The sequence below is a fragment of the Rutilus rutilus genome, assembly GCF_951802725.1.
Source record: "Rutilus rutilus genome assembly, chromosome: 13".
NCBI classification, from domain to species: domain Eukaryota; kingdom Metazoa; phylum Chordata; class Actinopteri; order Cypriniformes; family Leuciscidae; genus Rutilus; species Rutilus rutilus.
In genome coordinates this window covers 34,608,922-34,630,515 of record NC_140218.1, presented here as the reverse complement: position 1 = coordinate 34,630,515, position 21,594 = coordinate 34,608,922, and positions in this window count along the sequence as shown.

Genomic DNA, 21,594 nt, shown 5'->3' with positions numbered 1-21,594 from the left:
AAACAGCATTTCTTTTGCAGAAGCAGTTTTGAAACAGAAGCAGTTTTGCCGGAAGACATTAAAACCATTTTATTCAAGTATTCTTATTTTTTAATGGAATTGGTTCTGAATAAGAAGCAGTTCTTGGTTCCCAACTCTTTCCATGGATGATTGGAACTGTTCAAAAATGAATCTTTTTTATGTTTCACAAATGTAATTTTTCACTCCAAATTTGAGAGAGATGAAAAGGCTCAATTTTAATTTCCACAGATAGAGGCACGCGTGGAACAGCTATTACCAGGGCAAACTATCGCACTGGTGTCTGCGGCTGCCAAATTAATCACACCATCTGATGACCTTTTAGATTAGATAAGCTATATTATAATAGATACATTCATATAACACCAAAGAGAAACTGACAGTGAAGAGGGACCGGGTTTTAACAGCTTCATTTTTCCCCCTCACAGAACAAGCCTTGCGCTTTTAACCTTTTTCATCAAGTTATGAATCAAAATGACTTAATTCAAGTGTCTCGGTGGAAGGGAACAGGGAGAGAGAAGTGCGGGGAAATCAGCCTGTGATTGTGTTGTGTGCCATCAGTCTCATTACCAGGGAATAATCAAACACAGCAGATTCATTAACATTAGATTTCTGACGCTAATTGAATTCACAGTTCAATAATTAATACTGAACTACAATAAGTATTAGTATTAGCAAATGTATCTAATATAAGCCATTTCCCCGTACAAATTGAAGCTTGTCAACTTCGGTGTCGATGCTAATCCTTCATTTGAAGTCTTTTTGGGTTTAGATTAGTCAGCCTTGCATAAACCTACAAATTAATTACAGCGAATTAGTGTTATAGATAAATAACAAATAAACAACGTTAAATTAAGTAACTGGTTATTAGTTACTTACAAATATTATTGCTAAAAGGATCACTAATGACGTCAATTCATTTTAAATCATGCTAATAAGAATAAGCGCATTACTTTCACATTTCAAGCTTGATAGTCATGTGGATTTCACCCATACCAGATGTGGGCCGGATCTGTTGCTGTCTGAGGTATATATTTTTCATGAGCTATTCCTCCTCAGTATTTGGACTTCAGAAATAGACTGTAGCAGGGACTTTTATTTAAGGTTGTCGCATCTGAGGCAGTAAGTGCCTCGCATTAAGTTTTCATCAACTTACAGGTTATAAAGTTTACTGTAGCTCTATGGGCGCTCAGTTTTTCTGTCATTTGGCCAAAATATCATGTTGTTAAAGACAGGCTATTTAAGAGAGTCGTGGCTATTACTCAATGACAAATGCTAATCTAAATGACCCGTTCACACTAAAGACAATCACTACTTGAAAAGTCACTCATAGTCAGTAGAATGTCTGTTGAGGAGCATCACAATAAAGAGTTATCAGATATTAAGCAGATAGTCTACTAATACTCTAATGAGAGTTAGCTGACATGTAGCCTAGTTGCAAAGTAGTTAGTAGAGTGTCTAAAGTGGACTATCGAAATAAAGTTGCCGGATTTGATATTACTAGAGTCATTATTAGTGGTTTATAATGATATTTACTTTAGAATTAATTATGAATTCCCATTAATTATGACACTGTCCAATATAGTGAATGGTATGAAGAAAATAGGTTACTTATTGATTAGCTAGGCTAATAGTAAACTAACACTAATAGCTAGTGCTATTAGCCTAACTCATGTGTAAATGTTTTAGTTAATGGAATGTTAATCTTGCCTTAATCATTTGTTCCTGTAATGGTGGACCAGTATTCTGTTTCCCTAACAAGGTATCAGCAGCTCACATTATAAAACACGACAGATTATTTAGCAGTTCTTCGCCATATGCGAGAGCAGCTTGGCCTCTTGTTTTTTGCACTCTTCTACAACTTTGGCTGCTTTTTTTGCATAATGAGGAACAAACAGAGACAAATCGCTGCCGTCCCAGCCGAGTTCAGATGCGTCGGAACTCCACACATCAGCGCGATCGGACACACACACACACACACACACACACACCTCCCGCGGCTCAGGATCTGTCCACCCGTGCGCGGTATCTGAAGCTCCGCGATGCGTCTATGCGTCAGACTCCTGCAGAGAAACATACCTGGCCGTCTGTCGCGCTGCGTGGCGTGCGTGCGAGCGTTTGGATGCGTGTTGATACGTCTTGTAAACAGCGTGTGTGTGTGTGTGTGTGTGCACGAGCGGAGGGCTGAGGGCATCACACGTCGACTTAATTGTGACTATTGGGTTTTGTTCTGCCTGCATCATTAGCTAATTTGCTGTGTCTGGTCTCATATGATCTCTACTTTACTGGCACCGAGAAATCTGACCGAAACCATCCAGATCACACACACATACACACACGTGCGTTTACTTAGCTATGTAAGTGGGGACATTCCAGAGATGTAATGGTTTTATACTGTACAAACTGTATATTCTCTCCTCTTACACAATCCTACCCATCACACACACACACACACACACACACACACTAACCCGACCCCTAAACCTACCCATCACACAACACTTTCTTCATTTTTTACATTTTTAAAAAACCTGGTTACACTTTATTTTAAGATGTCATTGTTACAGTGTAATTATATATTTAAGTACTGAGTAATATTAAGCAACTACATACTATAGGGTTAGGGTAGGATTATGATTTTGTTGAGGGTTAGTTGCATGTAATTATGCATAATTTACTGTTATTACTATGGTAAGTACATGTAACAAGGACACTGTAAAATAAAGTGTTACCAAAAACCTTTAGTTACTTTGTTTTTATACCAGATTTAAAAAATGAGGACGTCCCTAAAAAGAAGTTTTAAGAGATTTTGTCCGTTTTTTGGTCTCATCTGGGTACAAAGTTTCCCCAAAATATAGTTAAGTAGGTGCACGCACAAACACACACGCACACACACACGCACACAGACACAAATACATGCAAATACACACACTCACACAGACACACACTCAGCACACACACACACACACACACACTGACCAAACCCATCCAGATCACACACACATACAAACACACACACACACACACACACACTCACAGACACACACAGAGAGACATACACACACACTCTTTCTCATCACACACACTCTCTCTCACACACACATACACACACACACACACACACACACAGACATACACACTCACCATACTCACACAAACACACTCACAGAGAGACATACACACACACTCACTCACCACACACACTCTCTCACACACACACACACACACACACACACACACACACAGACACACACGTGTGTGAGAGTGCTGAGTCCAGCTCTGTGTTTCTAGCAGACCTCTTTACATCTGGGCTGGTGTGACAAGCAAGATTAATACTTCACCCTCACCGTGCTACACACACACACACACACACTTAAACGCACTCAAAACACTCCTCCAGCAGGCTGAATATTTGAGAAAAGAGAAAATGAGCCCAACATCACACACTCATCATCTCGTTCAATCTCACACACGCACAACAGAATCTGGAGGAAAATCTCTTTCTGCTGATGTCTGACTTTTCCCTCTCTCTCTCTCTCTCTCTCTTCCTCCTCAAACCTGTCCCTCTCTTTCCCATCAGATCCCAGTGTGAAGCTCCGTCGTTCCGAGGCTGGGTGACGTTTAAAGCTTCTCGGATCACATCTCGCACACACCAGAGATTATATTATATAAGCTTCAGAAACGCATTTGAGACTTCTTCAATTCATTATTTCACTACTTTGCATATGCTTAGATATTTAAATTATAATAGAACTAAATGAGGCATTTTTGCGGTAACTCAAATAGTCTACAGCGGTGTAGTGATGATATCAGATGAGTTACTTCATGATTAACATTCAGTCTTCATATATTCATGGTTCTTCAAGGTCCTTCACGCAGTAATGCACATTTATACAGTAACTTTCTGACATTAAAGGCATAAAATCCCCAAACTTATGTACATTAAAATGTCCTCTCTCTCTAAAACAGTCTAAAACAACATCCAAGAGGCCGGACGATCATATAGTGGGAAGATCCAAGAGTGTTTTTTATTTTCTAATGTGTAAAAGTTTGGGGTCAGTAAGATTTTTACTTTTCTTTTGAACTTTCTATTCATCAAAAAACATGTATTACACTTCCCAATAATCACATTGGTCACACTTTATTTTAAGGTGTCACTGTTACAGTGTAATTATATATTTAAGTACTGAGTAATATTAATACTATAGGGTTAGGGTAGGATTTGTGGTAACACTTTATTTTACAGTGTACTTGTTAAATATGTTACATGTACTTACCGTAGTAATAACAGTAAATTATGCATAATTACATGCAACTAACCCTCAACCAAACCCTAATCCTTCTCTAACCCTATAGTAATTAATATTACTCAGTACTTAAATATATAATTACACTGTAACACTGACACCTTAAAATAAAGTGTAACCGGAGTTGGTTGAGGGTTAGTAAGATCATCATAATAATAATGACCTACTTTTTATATGAACGAGAACTTTAGCTCTCAATTTCAAATATGTATAATTGCAATGTAATTACACTGTTGTAACACATTTATTAGGAGTTGCAGTTGTTGTTTAAAAAAAATATATATATATATGTTATCCTATGAAAACTCATTAAATTAACTTGGATGTGTATCTTATTTAAATTTGATTTTGTAACAGCAAAGAGAGTGAAGAAACCACGCTCCACGTAAACACTAAGTATGACTAAAACACTAGACAGTTTATCTGGATTAAAGCGGCACATTAATACTAAAAGAAAGATTCAGACAGATCACTGAGAAAGCATCTTACAGTCTCTCTCTCTCTATATATATATATATATATTTATACATACTGTATATATATATCGCACTGAGAGAGAGAGAGAGAGAGAGAGAGAGAGAGAGAGAGAGAGAGAGAGAGGGAGATAGAGAGCATCTGTACTGGAGCGAGAGCACTGAAAGAGAGAGAGAGAGAGAGAGAGAGAGAGAGAGAGAGAGAGAGAGAGAGAGAGAGAGAGAGAGACACCCGCCTGCAGAATGAAGATGCTGATTTTTGACAGTGGCTTCAGGAGGAGAGACAGAGAGAGACGATAAAGAGAAAGACTCCAGAATCTGCAGGTAATTCAAGCTCGCTCATATCAGACTCACGATGGACATCACAATGCATGAAGAGACAGAAAACATATCCTAAACAAAGCCTTCTCCCGCTCTTTATTATCTGACAACACTGCGTTTCTTTTACAGAGGCAACACACAGTCACTGTAGACACTTCGAGATCTTTCGACAGCTATATAACAATATGAACAGATTCAACACAAGCATTTCTGCATGCTATGAAAAGGACTAAAGTAAAATCAAACCCATTCATTCATTCACACACATTATCATATGATTTCAAAAATCTGCTTTTACAACATTTGGTATAATGACTTTACACCGTACCTCAGTTTATGTGTGTGTGTGTGTAACACGTGTGTGAAATTATGATACTTACAGTGTTCAGAAGCAGTATTGATGAGTGAAACATTGTTTAGGTGTTTTCACAATATACAGTTTCATAACAGTTGTGTGATGTAAATCAGAGAGCACACGTGGATCAGATGTGCACAGATGTACACACACACATACATTACAGTAAACACAGGGCGTTAGAAAGATATGAGACACACAATATACAGAATATGTGAATAAGCCTTACAGAAACACATCTAATGCACATCTTAATGGGACATTTGTGAAAGCCATGATGTTTTTAAATCGGGGGAAACGTTTTTGTTTCATTTGAATATGATAATGCTTTTATAACACTGGAATATTGCGTAAACGTGTATGAGAAAGTCTCTCTCTCTCCGTTCAGTGGATCTTCCTCATGCTCCAGAGTTTCTCACGCTTTGAGCCCGATGATGTTATCGAGGTTGTCGTGAATGAACTCTATTCATCCTACACCGGAAATCTGATCCATAATTCATCATTTCACACCGCAGGAACACACACGGCTCTCATGTGAACATCTGTATGAAGATATATATTAGTATTATTAATATATTAGAGTTGTTCTTCTTGTTTTAAAGTATTTCAAAGCGCCTTCTCACGCTGAAGTAATGCGTCTGCGCTTCACACGACACCTGATGACTATAGGAATAGAGTTATGATGACATCAGAAGAACATGCACTGTAAAAAAAAAAATATGATCAATAAGTTATGACAAGATATGTTTTTACATTACTTTAACTCATCAAAATAAGTTAAGCAATTTTCAACTTTTTTTATTTATTTATACAAGATTCAATTTTTCAATTTTTTTTAAGTCAGTTTGATGAATTCAAGTTGTAATGAATTAAACATCCAAGTTGATTGAACTTTAAAAAATTAAGGACACAACTTTAAAAAAAAAAATGTTTACACCGGAGAAGAGAGATCCGACACAAATCTGACACTTCGATAAAAGCTGTCCAGAACATTACGTTTGGTATTAGCAAATAAACATGTTGGTTGTCATTTCTAAAAGTCTGTGGAACTGAACCCTGAATTTACATTTTATTATCAGCTCCACCACATCAACAAAATGCTATTATGTTTAAAACTGTCCCTTCACTTCACGTTTTTACAGTGTTAAGTTACACAAACATACTGCGACATAAAATTCATGACTTTGTCAAATTAACTTTTAATATTTATTCAGACCGAAATTGTGAAATCATTTAAAAAACAAAACAAAAAAACAATCCAAAACATATAAGACATATAATGAAATTCATTAGTTATGACATTATCATATATCATATTAATGACTGCAATACAGAGGTAATGAAAGGAAAGCAAATCCCAACACAGAAAAGAGTGTTTGTTGAAATTTAAAACATTTACATTTAAAATACAAGATTATATTTTAATAGCAAAGAACATAATAGAGGAGATTTTGTTCTGTTTATTTTCACATTATTATATTAACTTTTATTACTATCGATTCTTTCAAATTGAAAAAAGTCATTATGTTCTTGCAGTGGATCATGTAGTGTCGGATTACAGGTAACACACACTGACTGTTACACACACACACTGACTGTTACACACACACACACTGACTATTATCACTGCGCTCGTTCTTTCTTTCGTTTAGTTTTATTTGATCTGTTCTTTTATGTTCTTTTTTTCATTGATGAATGTGATTATCAATAGAATTGTATGGATTTGGTAATGTAAGCCAATCTATCTTTCATATGATCTATTTGTAATGTTATTCTTATGTGGTTTGATTCATAAGCATCACGTATGGGAATACAGTGTTTTAATAATGAACAGTGTGTTCAGCTTCATTCTCTGTGTGTTTACTCTCCATGTTTTCCCTGCTCACATTAACATTGGTGTATTTGTCCAATCAACTCTATGTTCTATAGATATGTCTCTCACGCAACATTATCAAAATACATGTATTAAAAAAGGGCGTGTTGAGTACGATTATAAATATTGTTAACTGTGTTTTACATATGAATATATTTTGAGTAACATATAACAGCAGTGTGTGTGTGCGTGTGTGTGTGTGTGTGTGTGTGTGTGTGTGAGTTAAGTGAATGGGAGTCTTTATTAAGATCAAACCATCAGTAAAAATGGTGTTTAATGCCGTGTCCTCCTCTAATACTGTCTAATTGTTTGTCTAAAACAGATTGCATGCATGCTTTGAAAAAAAATTATATAAATACGAAGAGTTCAGATGCAAAAGCCTCTAAGTGCCATCTGAAATTTTCTTCTAGATTGATCATTTGTATCAAGCTCGTATATTTAAGTTCAGTAATTTCACTTAAATGTCAATAAAAATTACCTATTAATTGTCATTTAAGTGAAATTACTAAACTTAAATATACGAGCTTCATAAAAATTACTTAGAGGCATCTGAGCTCTTCATACATTTAAAAAAAAAATTTATTGTGTGCACACATTTACTCTCACAAAGGTGCTAATATTAATATGTGGATTTTGCACAATGCTTGAAGTAATCAGGTGTTCCTCTGTGATACAGGAGTCCAGCAATCTCCTGTGAAGAGAAACACTACAGCCTTCTGCCGCCCCCTAGTGTCACAGACGCCCAGCCCTCAACCACAGAGACTCCTGTCCGTCAGGGTTTACAAACTTGTGTTGCTGTTTTCTGTAGAGCACAACACATTTGAAGACTCTTCATGCTGCTTTTTATATGCAATGGCAGTAACCATAAATGTTAACTTTCAAAAAGAACCACACACACAAGAGCAGGTAGTTAACATTGTACATAGGTGCTGTATTTGTTATGTACGAAGCGGTAATGGCAAAAAAAAGGGGGAGCAAGAATCAGATGGAAGGAAAAAACTATATTTCAATGCCTTTGCGTTCTCTCACAAAAGTATTGCATCCCGTGAGAAACGTTGTATACTCTCGCAAAACACTTGCATTAGCTATATATTTCCATTATAAAGTTTTGTAAGCAAATGCTTCTTGGTGGATCGGAAAGGTTTTGCGAGTGAACGCAACGGTTTCTTGCGGGAACGGACGCAAAAAGATCGGTGAGTTAACGCAAAAGTTCTGCAAGCAAACGCAAAATTTCTTGATGGAACGCAGAATATTGGTGTGTAAGAGTGGAAGAGGAAGGAAAAGTTTAATGAGAGAACGCACCGTTTCTCAGGGAACACGAGAACATAAAAGCATTGAAATATGATTTCCCTCACACCTCACCATGAGCTTTGAGTGGCTCAGTTATGAGATATAGTTATGAGATATAGTTATGAGATAGTAGTTATGAGATAGTAGTTATGAGATAGTAGTTATGAGATGAGATAGTAGTTATGAGATAGTATAGTTATGAGATATATGAGATAGTAGTTATGAGATGAGATAGTAGTTATGAGATAGTAGTTATGAGATGAGATAGTAGTTATGAGATAGTAGTTATGAGATATAGTTATGAGATAGTAGTTATGAGATGAGATAGTAGTTATGAGATGAGATAGTAGTTATGAGATAGTAGTTATGAGATGAGATAGTAGTTATGAGATAGTAGTTATGAGATATAGTTATGAGATAGTAGTTATGAGATGAGATAGTAGTTATGAGATAGTAGTTATGAGATATAGTTATGAGATAGTAGTTATGAGATGAGATAGTAGTTATGAGATGAGATAGTAGTTATGAGATGAGATAGTAGTTATGAGATATAGTTATGAGATAGTAGTTATGAGATGAGATAGTAGTTATGAGATGAGATAGTAGTTATGAGATAGTAGTTATGAGATATAGTTATGAGATAGTAGTTATGAGATGAGATAGTAGTTATGAGATGAGATAGTAGTTATGAGATAGTAGTTATGAGATGAGATAGTAGTTATGAGATAGTAGTTATGAGATATAGTTATGAGATAGTAGTTATGAGATGAGATAGTAGTTATGAGATAGTAGTTATGAGATATAGTTATGAGATGAGATAGTAGTTATGAGATGAGATAGTAGTTATGAGATGAGATAGTAGTTATGAGATGAGATAGTAGTTATGAGATAGTAGTTATGAGATATAGTTATGAGATAGTAGTTATGAGATGAGATAGTAGTTATGAGATATAGTTATGAGATAGTAGTTATGAGATGAGATAGTAGTTATGAGATAGTAGTTATGAGATATAGTTATGAGATAGTAGTTATGAGATGAGATAGTAGTTATGAGATAGTAGTTATGAGATATAGTTATGAGATAGTAGTTATGAGATGAGATAGTAGTTATGAGATAGTAGTTATGAGATATAGTTATGAGATAGTAGTTATGAGATGAGATAGTAGTTATGAGATAGTAGTTATGAGATGAGATAGTAGTTATGAGATAGTAGTTATGAGATATATGAGATGAGATAGTAGTTATGAGATGAGATAGTAGTTATGAGATAGTAGTTATGAGATATAGTTATGAGATAGTAGTTATGAGATGAGATAGTAGTTATGAGATAGTAGTTATGAGATATAGTTATGAGATAGTAGTTATGAGATGAGATAGTAGTTATGAGATGAGATAGTAGTTATGAGATATAGTTATGAGATAGTAGTTATGAGATGAGATAGTAGTTATGAGATAGTAGTTATGAGATATAGTTATGAGAAAGTAGTTAAGAGATAGTAGTTATGAGATAGTAGTTATGAGAAAGTAGTTAAGAGATAGTAGTTATGAGATATAGTTATGAGAAAGTAGTTAAGAGATAGTAGTTATGAGATAGTAGTTATGAGATATAGTTATGAGATAGAAATAAAAATTATATATATATGATGATCAATAAGTTATGACAGCATATCATTTTGCATTGCTTTAACTCATCAAGATAAGTTTAGCAATTTTCAACTTTTTATAAGTTCAAAAAGATTCAACTCATTTTAATGTAATTTAAGTTGAAATGACTTACATTTTTAAGTACAATCAACTTGGATGTTTAAGGCAGCAACTTTTTTCTTTTTCTACAGTGTTTAAACTCTCAAATTACAATCAAAATGAACTCTCCTTTAAACTCAGCCCAGTTCTTGAAGCGTCAGTGGTTTGCGTGCACTTGAAACGCGACGGAAGCCGCTTCCGGATCGAAACGAGAACTTTTAAGAACTGAGAAATCCCCAAGACTCGAAGATCTCTGGAAACCCGGGAATTTGAGGATGCTCTTCGATTGTGAGTCAGCCGTCAAACGGGGGTTAAGAAGGAAAGGAGCGTCTCATCAAAGGCTGGCAGAAGAGTGGGTTTGCTCTTTGATGTCACGAGCGAGACGTTCAAACAGAGACGGATGGGTCCGTGTTCATCTTCTCAGGTGTGGAGGTCTCTGAGCCAGCTGAGACAAAACAGCTCTGCTCTCCCTAGCTATTAACATCTCCATCACCTCTGATATCGTTTCTAATTATCTTGAGTTATGATGGGGGGAGAAAAACACTTTCTGCAAATCTTGCAGGTCCTAATTTGGAGTGGTGGGAGTTAACACACCTGCCATGTTCCTGCTGACAGCGTGCTTTGAGCGAGGGGGTTGTTTTGTTGGGAACTTTGAGAGTTGCCAATACCGGCACGGCCTCACCATGTGAAAACGTTGACTGCCGGATGATTGATGGTAGTTATTTGTGGCTTCCTAACCCTCATCCCTTCTCCAACACTTCTACCCATCCCTGCCTGCATCTCTCGCTCCTGTTTTCCGGGGTTTCCGACTCGGAGGCAGTGAAAGGGTGATTAATAATGTGTAATGCCGTGTGAGCTGCTCCCTGTGACATTTGGAGAGGGCGTTCTCCGTCTGCTGCGCGAGAGAGAGAGAGAGAGAGAGAGAGAGAGAGAGAGAGAGAGAGAGAGAGAGAGAGAGAGAGAGAGGTGTTCATTGTACATCTCAGACATTCATTTCTGTCCAAAACAACTCCATCTTCTCAATTACTTTTCTGATGTTTTAATGCTTTATTTCAACACATCTGGAAGCTGGTATCCATACAGTACAGTGTTAATAATTAAGAATTATCCTTTTTATATATATATATATATATATATATATATATATATATATATATATATATATATATATATATATATATATATATATATATATATGTGTATTCGTGCTGGGCAACAATTAATTGCAATTAATCGCATCCAAAATAAAAGTTTGTGTTTACATAATATATGTGTGTGTACTGTGTATAATTATTTTGTATATATAAATACACACACATATGCATAGATAGATAGATAGATAGATAGATAGATAGATAGATAGATAGATACACCCACCCCATTCTCATTAATAATAACTAATGCATCTAGACATTTTTTTCATACATTTTTGTTGTTTGTTTTTTGTTTTTCTAATTCTCATTCTCAGTGGTGATTATTATTACAGTAAAACTAAAAAAAATGTATTACAAAATGTAAATGTCAAATTTGATTGTTATTTTTTACATATTTTTATTATATAAATCAGCAGAAAGAAAGACTAAATATTTAACAATTAAATATGAAAAATATTACTTTTTAAACATCATAAATATTACAAAAACAAATGATAGATCACAATTTCTATATTACAGTAATGCAAATAAGATTGTTTTGCATTGTGTTAATGAGCGTAATTGGCATAAATTCTAGTCCTGAAGAAAATGTCTTTATTTTTCATATTTACAAGTCCGTATTATAATTTCTTACTTCACTATTTTATGGTTTATGAGATTCACCTATTACCTCTAGCAGAGAAAACAATAGTGTGCTGTTCTAATATCTACTATTACTGTATCAATTTCATTCATATTTATTATTATTATCATAATGTATCAACTGAAAGTGGTGCTGAAAGCCAATATGATGGCTTATAATTAAACTTCTATACAGTTGTGCCTCTATAGAAACTTGTATAGACTCTTCAGTCACATTACCTCTGAGTGCAAACATGATAGAACGGGCTGTGTGTTCTAACATCTACATGACGTGTGTGTGTGTGTGTGTGTGTGTGTGTGAGGGGGTCTGAGGTGTCCCAGTGGGGCAGGAGCCGGCGGGACCCCACACACAGTCTCTCAGGCACTCTCAGTGGCTGTCCTGTGAAAAGACTGAAATTATCAGGCATTTCACATCCAAAGCAAGTATATTTTTATTAGGAAGGTGTTACAACACATACAACTTTCATAATGTGTCATATTTCTGAGAGAAATATTCATCAAGAAATAATATAGGACTGAACTTAATTTAATCGTTTGGGATTTGATTGAATCATAAATGTTATGCTTTGATATCATTGGTGAATATTATTGTCCCTGCCCACACGACCTTGGTTACATCAGCCGACAAGTCATCTGGAGGTGAAAGTTATTCGATTTTTAGTTTGGAAAAACACAAACTGATGAATAATGCACAATAAGACAAATGACATTTAAAGTAAACACAAGAACGTCTTAATTTAGAATTGTATATAATTTATTACATCATATAATATAATTTATAATATTATAATTATATAATTTTGATAATTTATAATATTATAATTATATAATTTTGAATTTTATATGCAATGTAAGACCTTTAGAAATAGGTGTCATAAATGTAATTAAAATGTTATCTGTCTATCTATCTATCTATCTATCTATCTATCTATCTATCTATCTATCTATCTATCTATCTATCTATCTATCTATCTTTATTAAAAAAAACTGCTATAATAGAGAATTAATTAAAGTAAAGAATGATCTGATATGATAGTCAACTCTATGCAAACTGTGCATACAAATGAATATTCACAATGAATTGAGCGAATATCAAAATGCAGGAGCTGTTAAAAAGACAAGACAGACAGAGCATTTGAGATGTGGAGAGAGAGTGTTTCATTAAATGGTCAATATATCTTGTGTTTTCTGGATCATTTAAGCCACATTACAGTGCAGTGAAACTCTTTTAATTTCTAAAGTGCCTTTCAACGGCTTTACCTTCAGGCTGGAGGAGAAAGCAGCAGCTGGAGCCAGAGAAGCGCACCGGGCGTACACACCTACACACACACAAAACGTACACACACACGTATGGATGCATATCTGTGTGCACATAAAAAACACAAAGACACTTTAACAAACAGTCATTAAAAATCCTACACAAAGTATTAAAGGTAAAACACATTCCTAGAAAATCTCCTGATTGCTTAAAAACTACATTTTATGGAACAAATGTTAGAAATGCAACATAGTGGTTTACTATCCTAAATGACAACAGCCCTAAACAAAGCCATTCACTATGCTTGTTTGAATGGTAGTGTATATTAAGTCTCATAGTGGTGGGATGCCAAGGTACGGATGGAGGTTCAGGATTGGGAATGGCACAATGTTAGGTGTCGGGCACAGTGTTGTAGTGGCACAAGCGAGCGAACGAGTGAATGGATAGTTGGGGTGTGTCTTTGATGGTTAATACATAAATGAAGCTGGACTTTCTTTCTGGGCATACCTGTACTTCCGAATAGGAGCGTTGCTGGAAATTCAATACACCAGTGTTTCATCTGACAGAATAAAAGAAACAAAGCCCATAAGCCCTTTATTATCTCAGTTGTTTTTTCCCTAAAAAAAAAAACAGCTTTGTTTTGAAGCCTCCTGCTTCTCAGATGTTCCTGTCTTATGTTGAGTCTTACACGAGATCTCAACAAATATCCATCAAATTGATTTGAGCTGCTTTCCACATTCATTTTATAACTCCACTATTAGTGTCAACTCGTTTGCTTTTCTCTTCAGAAACACATCTGAGACAGAGGTTAAACTCGAATGAAGTCTAGTATGATCTTTGAAAGACATTAAGATTTTAAGTAATAGAATATTATTATAGAATATCATTTTATTCTAAATATTGAACGTTTGGAACCAACTTTATTATTTCCAATCAATTATATTTCATCATGACTAAATTGAATCCATTAATTTAGGGTTAGAGTTAGGGTATGATTATTAAACTGTGCTTCAATCATGACAACTCTCGAAATCGTTTTAGCATGTTATTGAATATGGCATTGTTAATGTATTTGGTCTTGGCGGATGAGCTGCTGTTGCAGAGCAAGAATGGACTTTCTACTACTAATAGATACACAGACACATTGTCTGTGAGCATATAAGATATGCTGCTGCGTAAATAGAAATACATAAATCCTGTAGCAGATGTAGAGTTCCCTCACCCACTCGTCACCACGTCTCCTCATCGGCCTCCAGGCCTGAAGGTCGCTCTGTCTTCGGCTCTCCGGCTCCCCCTGGGTCTCCAGCTTTCACCAGCTCCGCCTCTATCAGTCGTCCCTCTGGATCCGCCTGGCATCTCCACCACAGCTCCATTATGGCTCCTCCCTCCATTGGCTCCACTGTTTGGGGTCTCTTCCTGGCTCCCCCTGGGTCTCCAGCTTTCACCAGCTCCGCCTCTATCAGTCGTCCCACTGGATCCGCCTGGCATCTCCACCACAGCTCCATTATGGCTCCTCCCTCCATTGGCTCCACTGTTTGGGGTCTCTTCCTGGCTCCTCCTGCCGTCATCTCCTCCCTGGCTTCTCCCTCATCTGTGGTGGTCCCCCACCTCTGCTTCCTCCATCTAAGCCCCCCTCCCTCCATCATCTTATGGACATTTGTTGTTTTAAAGCGCTTTTTGATGAGGGATAATGTAACGTTTAGTCTGTGTTTGAGTTGGTTTTTCTGTGTTTCCTTGGTTACTCATTGTTTGATCTGCACCTGTTTCTCATTTACTTTCATTATTATCCTTTGCATTTATATCCCTCAGTTTGTAGCCTTGACTGTCTGTGCTCGACAGTTGTATTGTGGTTGTTCTGTTCGTATGTTCAGAGTTTCAAGAACCCGGAATATTTTGTTATTTTGATTTTGGGGCTTAATACACGACTGCTGCACTTAAATCCTGCTTTTTTCATTTGCTGCTGCAAAAACATTCAGTCTAAAATTCTATCATATCTAAATATAACAGTGTATATAAAAATCCCCTTTGATTAATTCAATTTTATTCAATTAATAATTTGAATCATTTGACCTTAAATTTCAAATAGGAGTTATTTTTCATAATTCGTAACTACATAGTGCATCAAAAACTTGTTCGTCACGAATAAAAAAAAAGTAAAAAAAATAAAGAAATTATCTGTGTATTTTCTTGCTTTAAGTGAACACAAACCCTAATTCAGTATCAGTGGATGTTAATGCTTTGTTTAGATCTTTTCCTCTCAAAACACCAATTTGGGCAGCAACTTATTGGGCAAAGAATAGAGAAAAGCAAAATCATCCATCATGATGCATGAAAACAGCCTGCAGCACAGAAACTGCAGCCACACGGAGGGAAATATTTGCACAAGCCCGCTGGGCCTCCTCGTATGTAAAAAAGCAAAAAAACATAAATGTTTCAAAAATGTTCTCTTTTTATTAGATGAATTGCACCATTAAATAACATTATACAATGTGAAAATGCACCATTAATTTTCCCCAAAACAGACATAAATATGAGGTCGGCGGCTGGTATCTGGTGTCTCAATCTTCAGTGAGTCCCACAGGGCCACATTTCAGAGCTATTCTATCCCATTATGCAAATAGACACAATTGAGGAGAAGAAGATCTATAAAGGCATGTTTGGGGCTCATCACTTTGAAATGTGAAAATAAATGGCTTTCTAATTGTTTGGCCTGAAACACAGAAACTGACTAATCGAGCAAGCAGCCCAGTGGTGGCGATCACACAATATTCGTGGGCCTGTTAGGCTCTGAACATTACAAGAAAAAAAAAATCGTTGTGCTTATATAATCAATCATCGAACCAGGAAGAGAGATTTAAGAGAATGGAAAGTGCACGTACGACTTCATAATGCATAACATGTATTTAAAAAATTCAATGTCTACAAATGGTGTTTCATCAAAAAAAAAAAAAATTGATGCTTTAGATCATCCCATGACTTAACATTCCTAAAAACAACAAAAATCATCCCATCTACTGCACCGATCTTCGTCCCAAGGCAACCCCTAACCTTTCACAAACACACACTCCCCACATGACGAATGAATTCTAAAGGTTTACCAATTTATCAATGCAGATCTGCTTCGGAATTTCATTCTTTTTCACTAGCGGCGCAGGAATGGCTAATTAATCCACCTTCTACGTGGCGGTGTGTCGTGTTTGTTGTTTATTTTTACTACTGAACGGAGAAATGCAGAAGCCGGGGCGTTTTTTCTTCTTCACTCCACGGCAACAGCAGGGAAGGTGATTAATTTTAATACAGCGGGAGGAGATTTTGACCCTAAACAGGAAAGTCTTGTTGAGGTTCTGATTTATTTTTGGAAGGTGACAATGGCATTAATTACGCCGCCGCAGGTGTAGGCCCTAATTTTTCTTCTCCACCCCAGCCTGTGCTATAGCCTCGTGTTCGAGACGTGACAACAGCGCAGCAACAACAGCAGCGGGACGGTAACATTTTGTCGTCGTTGTAAGTCAGACCCACTGCAGATTTCCGGGTGGCTGGAGAGCTCCTCAAATCTATTTTTGGACAAGTTCATCTATATTAATCGCTTGAAAGAACGGATTCGTTATAAACAAGAGATCAAAATTTGCCTGGTTATCATGACCCAGTTAGTCTCTGCTGGTACATTTTTATATAACATAACTACCCTATTCCTGGCTGCATTTGTCTCCTTTGACAGCCATGCAATAGTAGGTGTTTTTAGAAGGGTGAAACTGACTGATTTTACTCGTTTACGTCACAGCTTGTGTATTTCCGAGAGGTCCTGCACAAGCCGGGCGCTGAGATGAATAGATACTCCCCAACACTGCACAACTGTGACGATTCATTCAATTACTGAAAGAACGTAGAGTTTTAAAAATAAATTCTGTACAAAATGTCTTCTCCTCCAAAACCTCCATTACGGTAAGATAGTTCAGTCCCAACCGCCTGCTTGAGCTTTGCTTGCTGCAGTAAAGATGTTGAGCTTTAGTGTGTAATAAAAGGGTAGAAAGTGCAACATTTTGTTTACATTTTTTACTTGTAAGAGCGAGCTGCTTGAAACGTGTATCTGGCAGTAGGGAATTCATTCTTGTGTCTGACAGACAGATAAACATGAGGAAAACAAGGTGTGTCAAGGGTAGATCAAGAACAGCCTTGACTGAGACAACCAGACAACATTAATCCTGCTGTGATTGAGCTAACAGTGTGTGACATGAACATGTGACTCATAGCAAATCATTCATACTGTATGCTAACAGTGGCAGTGTCGTCTCGATGAACTTCTAGCACAATATAGAAGAACTGGGTCTACAAAACAGCAGTTCTGATGGGGAAATAACACAGCTAAAGTACTTGTAGGAATGGTTTGGTTTTCAACTTGCATTTTCATCTATACAACAATGAAGAGTTTTACCAACACACTCTTATGGCAAGTTTGTTTAAGTTTTGTCAATCGGTGGCTAATTTATATTAATGTGTACGATCTAATTTGTACATTTTCATTCAATATTCTTATGTCCCACTGAGGGTTAGGTTTAGGGGTGGACTTTCAGGCTTACTTTTTTTTTGTGTAAAATAGTTGGTTTCCTCATGAGATCGGTTGGTATCAAGGACTTTGGTGTCGTTCTGTTGATACCTAGAATTAATAAACTGATCGAAACGCAAAAGAAAACTGTATTGCTCAGATGTTGACCAGTTCACATCTCTTAGGGGATGTTTACACGACATCGCTTTCAACTAAAAACGAAAAACTTGCGGCAACACGACAACACGTTCTGGGGGCCTGAAAATGCTTCAAAGTTTTTGAAAACGAACAAAGTGCAAGTTTTTGAGAACGATACCGTTATCGTCTCCGCGTAAACTATAAAAAAATACGAATTTGTACAAATGAAGACGTCATGCGCACGCGAATTACGTGTTCAGTCTACAGGCATGCGCGAGTACTTGACCACCAAAACAACAATGGTGGACTACCAGCGTAGACGCATCCTTTACGTATGTGCAGAGGCGCATAGTGTTTCTATTCAAAGTGACATCGCCAACTACTGGCCTGACATGAATAATACAGTGTTTTTAGTCGCTCTCGCGGATCCGTGTGAACGGGATCGTTCTGACGATGTTGAAGTCTGTACACCAAACTTTTCAAAAAATGTAAAGTCATTCCCAGTTTAAATACATGGTTGACGTGAAAATGTACCCTTATTGCTTTATATTTGTATATTGTATATATATATATAAATCTGAGAAGCATCATACTTCATATTAACTTCATTTAGACTTAATAGGCTATAATAGCTTTTTAAGGCAATATTTGAAGAACCTATAATGTAACATCAACAACTTTTTTTTTTTATCTACGTGAATTACATAGTCAACTCAAATACACTACAGTGAAAATGGTTCTGGATGAGAATTTTTAGACTATATCTGAATAAACATCCCACACTGTATTGAAATGCCCAGCCTAGCAGCTGATGACACTCCAGTCCAAATGTTTTCTGTTTGGCGTTCACGTGAAGCGGCGCACTGCCATGTGTCTGATTTTGACAGCACTTACCAAGGGATTTAAGTGCGATGGCTCTTGTTCACAGGCACTGCTAATAAATTATCACCTCTGAGTTCTTGTAGAAGCCTTTGACAGTGACAGACGAGGAGGGAATAGGTCACACTTCCCCTCAGCTCTCTGAATGGAAACTCTTTTTAAAGTATTTTCAGTGTTAACAGTCTTTAGTTGTTCTTCAATAAAATAAAAGTTCACCAATAAAAAAAAGTTGACCAAATAAAACTTCACCAATATATATATATTTTTTTCCATCTATTCACATACACCTTGTAGGATAAGATATTTGTTTTATTTTTAAGATAATTAAGATAAAAAACATAATATTTTATGTAGTACGGCCCTGATTAAGCTATTTGACACATTTTACAAGACAAATTAATTTGATACTTCCAAATTCATTCATTCATTCACACACATCAGACTACAATCAGACTTGCCGGCTTGAAGAGGCGACACAGAATGTTAACTCTTTCCCTGCCATTGACTGAATTTTACGGCAATCCATGTTTTCACTGTTATACGGTAGGGGGCGCTATTACACATCTCTGAAAGAGCACTGAATGTCCTGATCAAAACACAGGAGAAGAAGAAGAAGAAACAAGCGATAGAATTTGCTTATGCACAAGTAAGCAAACGTGATACATTAAACAGCATATAAATCAAAACTGCCTTACCCAATGAAATGTCGACCCAGGACGAGCGACAGGACTGTGAAGCTTTGGGGGTGTTGATGGACTCCATCTGTGTTTTGATCATCGCTCTGAATACAATCCAGACGGAGTCTTTGACAAAAATGCAATTTTCAAAATGTAGATTTTTTTTTAATGAAACTGACCACATTCAAGTGTTGGTAAAGAAAAGAAAAAAAGTTAAATGTTTTTTGTTTGATTAAAAGCAGAGGCTCTTCTTTTTTATATATATATATATTGCACGTTCAGATATTCATACAATAAAATATTCTGGAGGCCATGAAATTGTTTTGGTGAAGATCTTTTGAAAACTTTTTTCTTAAATGCTGGCAGGGAAAGAGTTAAACTTGTAGTAATATGAAATAAATATTTCAGCAAAATATTGCAGTCAAAACAGGTCAAGATTCACTTTCAAACCGAGCAGCTTTCATTCCTACTGAAATGCTGGATTTACAAAATGTGGCGCACAATGGAAAATTTTAATCGCACCTTAAGACAATATAATTAGCAAAAATCTGTTGATAATTACTTTCATTAGTGCTGTACGAAATAATACAAAAAATGTATCTCTCTTATTGTTTAAAAAATGATGCAATTTCTGCAGGGACTGTGAAAACGTTTGCACACATTTGTATGTATAACTCAGGTTGCAGTTTATGATAAGTAAAACCAAATATCATTGCCTGATAATCCAGCTGCGAGAGCTGTTGGGGCGTCCCGTCTGCTTCCTCCGCCACTACACTTGAATTTAAACGTCCAGTCCAGTGAACTAACCCTCTTTTCTTAAGATACAAGACACTTGGAAGCTCCTCTGCGTCTTCTGCAGGTCTCCACACACACACACACACATGCGGTGTGACAGCGAGTCTAATTATGGGGTGAATTAGCGTCCCGTGTAGCCCTGATTACCCCCCTGGTGAGCGGACACACAGAGCGGTCCCGGCCCCCGCCGGCCCGTCCTGTTCCTCCTCTCCCGAGTGTTGTCTCTTCATTCCTCTGACAGCTCCCTCATTTCTCCATTACAAATTGCCGGCGGCTCCCCTCGGCATGCATCACGGCGTGAGGAGCCAGCCTCAATACCGCCGCTCGGGCCGGTTCATTTATTACCGAGTTTGTTTGCACTCTTATCTGCGGCCTTGCCTGGCCGGACCATCCATCACACACACATCTGCCTGCTGCCCGTCCCACCCCCCAAAGCCCCAACGCTGGCAATATCTCTGTCTCTCTCCCTCTCTGTCTTTCTCACTTACACAGCCATCTGTCTGCCCGCTCTACTCCACCTCCTGAATCCTCATGTTTTTTTGTTCCCATTTCACTCTTTTCTGAGGTCTGATGTGCTCATTTTTCCCTTATAGACTTGTAGAACTGGCATGGAGCCCTACTTTGCACTTTTATTCATTTACATGTGGAACTTTTGCTAAATAATAAACCCTCTTTCGTGGAAGGTCAAGCTCAGGGTCCAACAATGTTACCCTTATCCCTTATGAATGTCCCCTTATCAAAGACCAAACACTGCGGATTACAATTTCAATCCCCATTTGGACGTCAGGCTCACCAGTGTGTTGTTATAACTATCTATGGAGTACAAAAGGAAACATTTTGAAGCATTGTCATGCTTCCCTTTTCATTACAACAACAGCTCCATTGTGACTAGAGCTGTCAAATAAAAATTATTTAACATATATAAAAATTATTTAACATAAAAAATCCACATTCAAATAAAAAAGTGGTGCATTCGAATTGTAGGTGTGCGTCAGGCAGTGTTGGGGGAAACGACACGATTTAAGTAATTAGATTACTCGAGTTAAGTAATTAGATTACTTTTTTCAAGTAACTAGTAAAGTAACGCATTACTTTTAAATTTACAACAAAAGATCAGTTACTTTTTC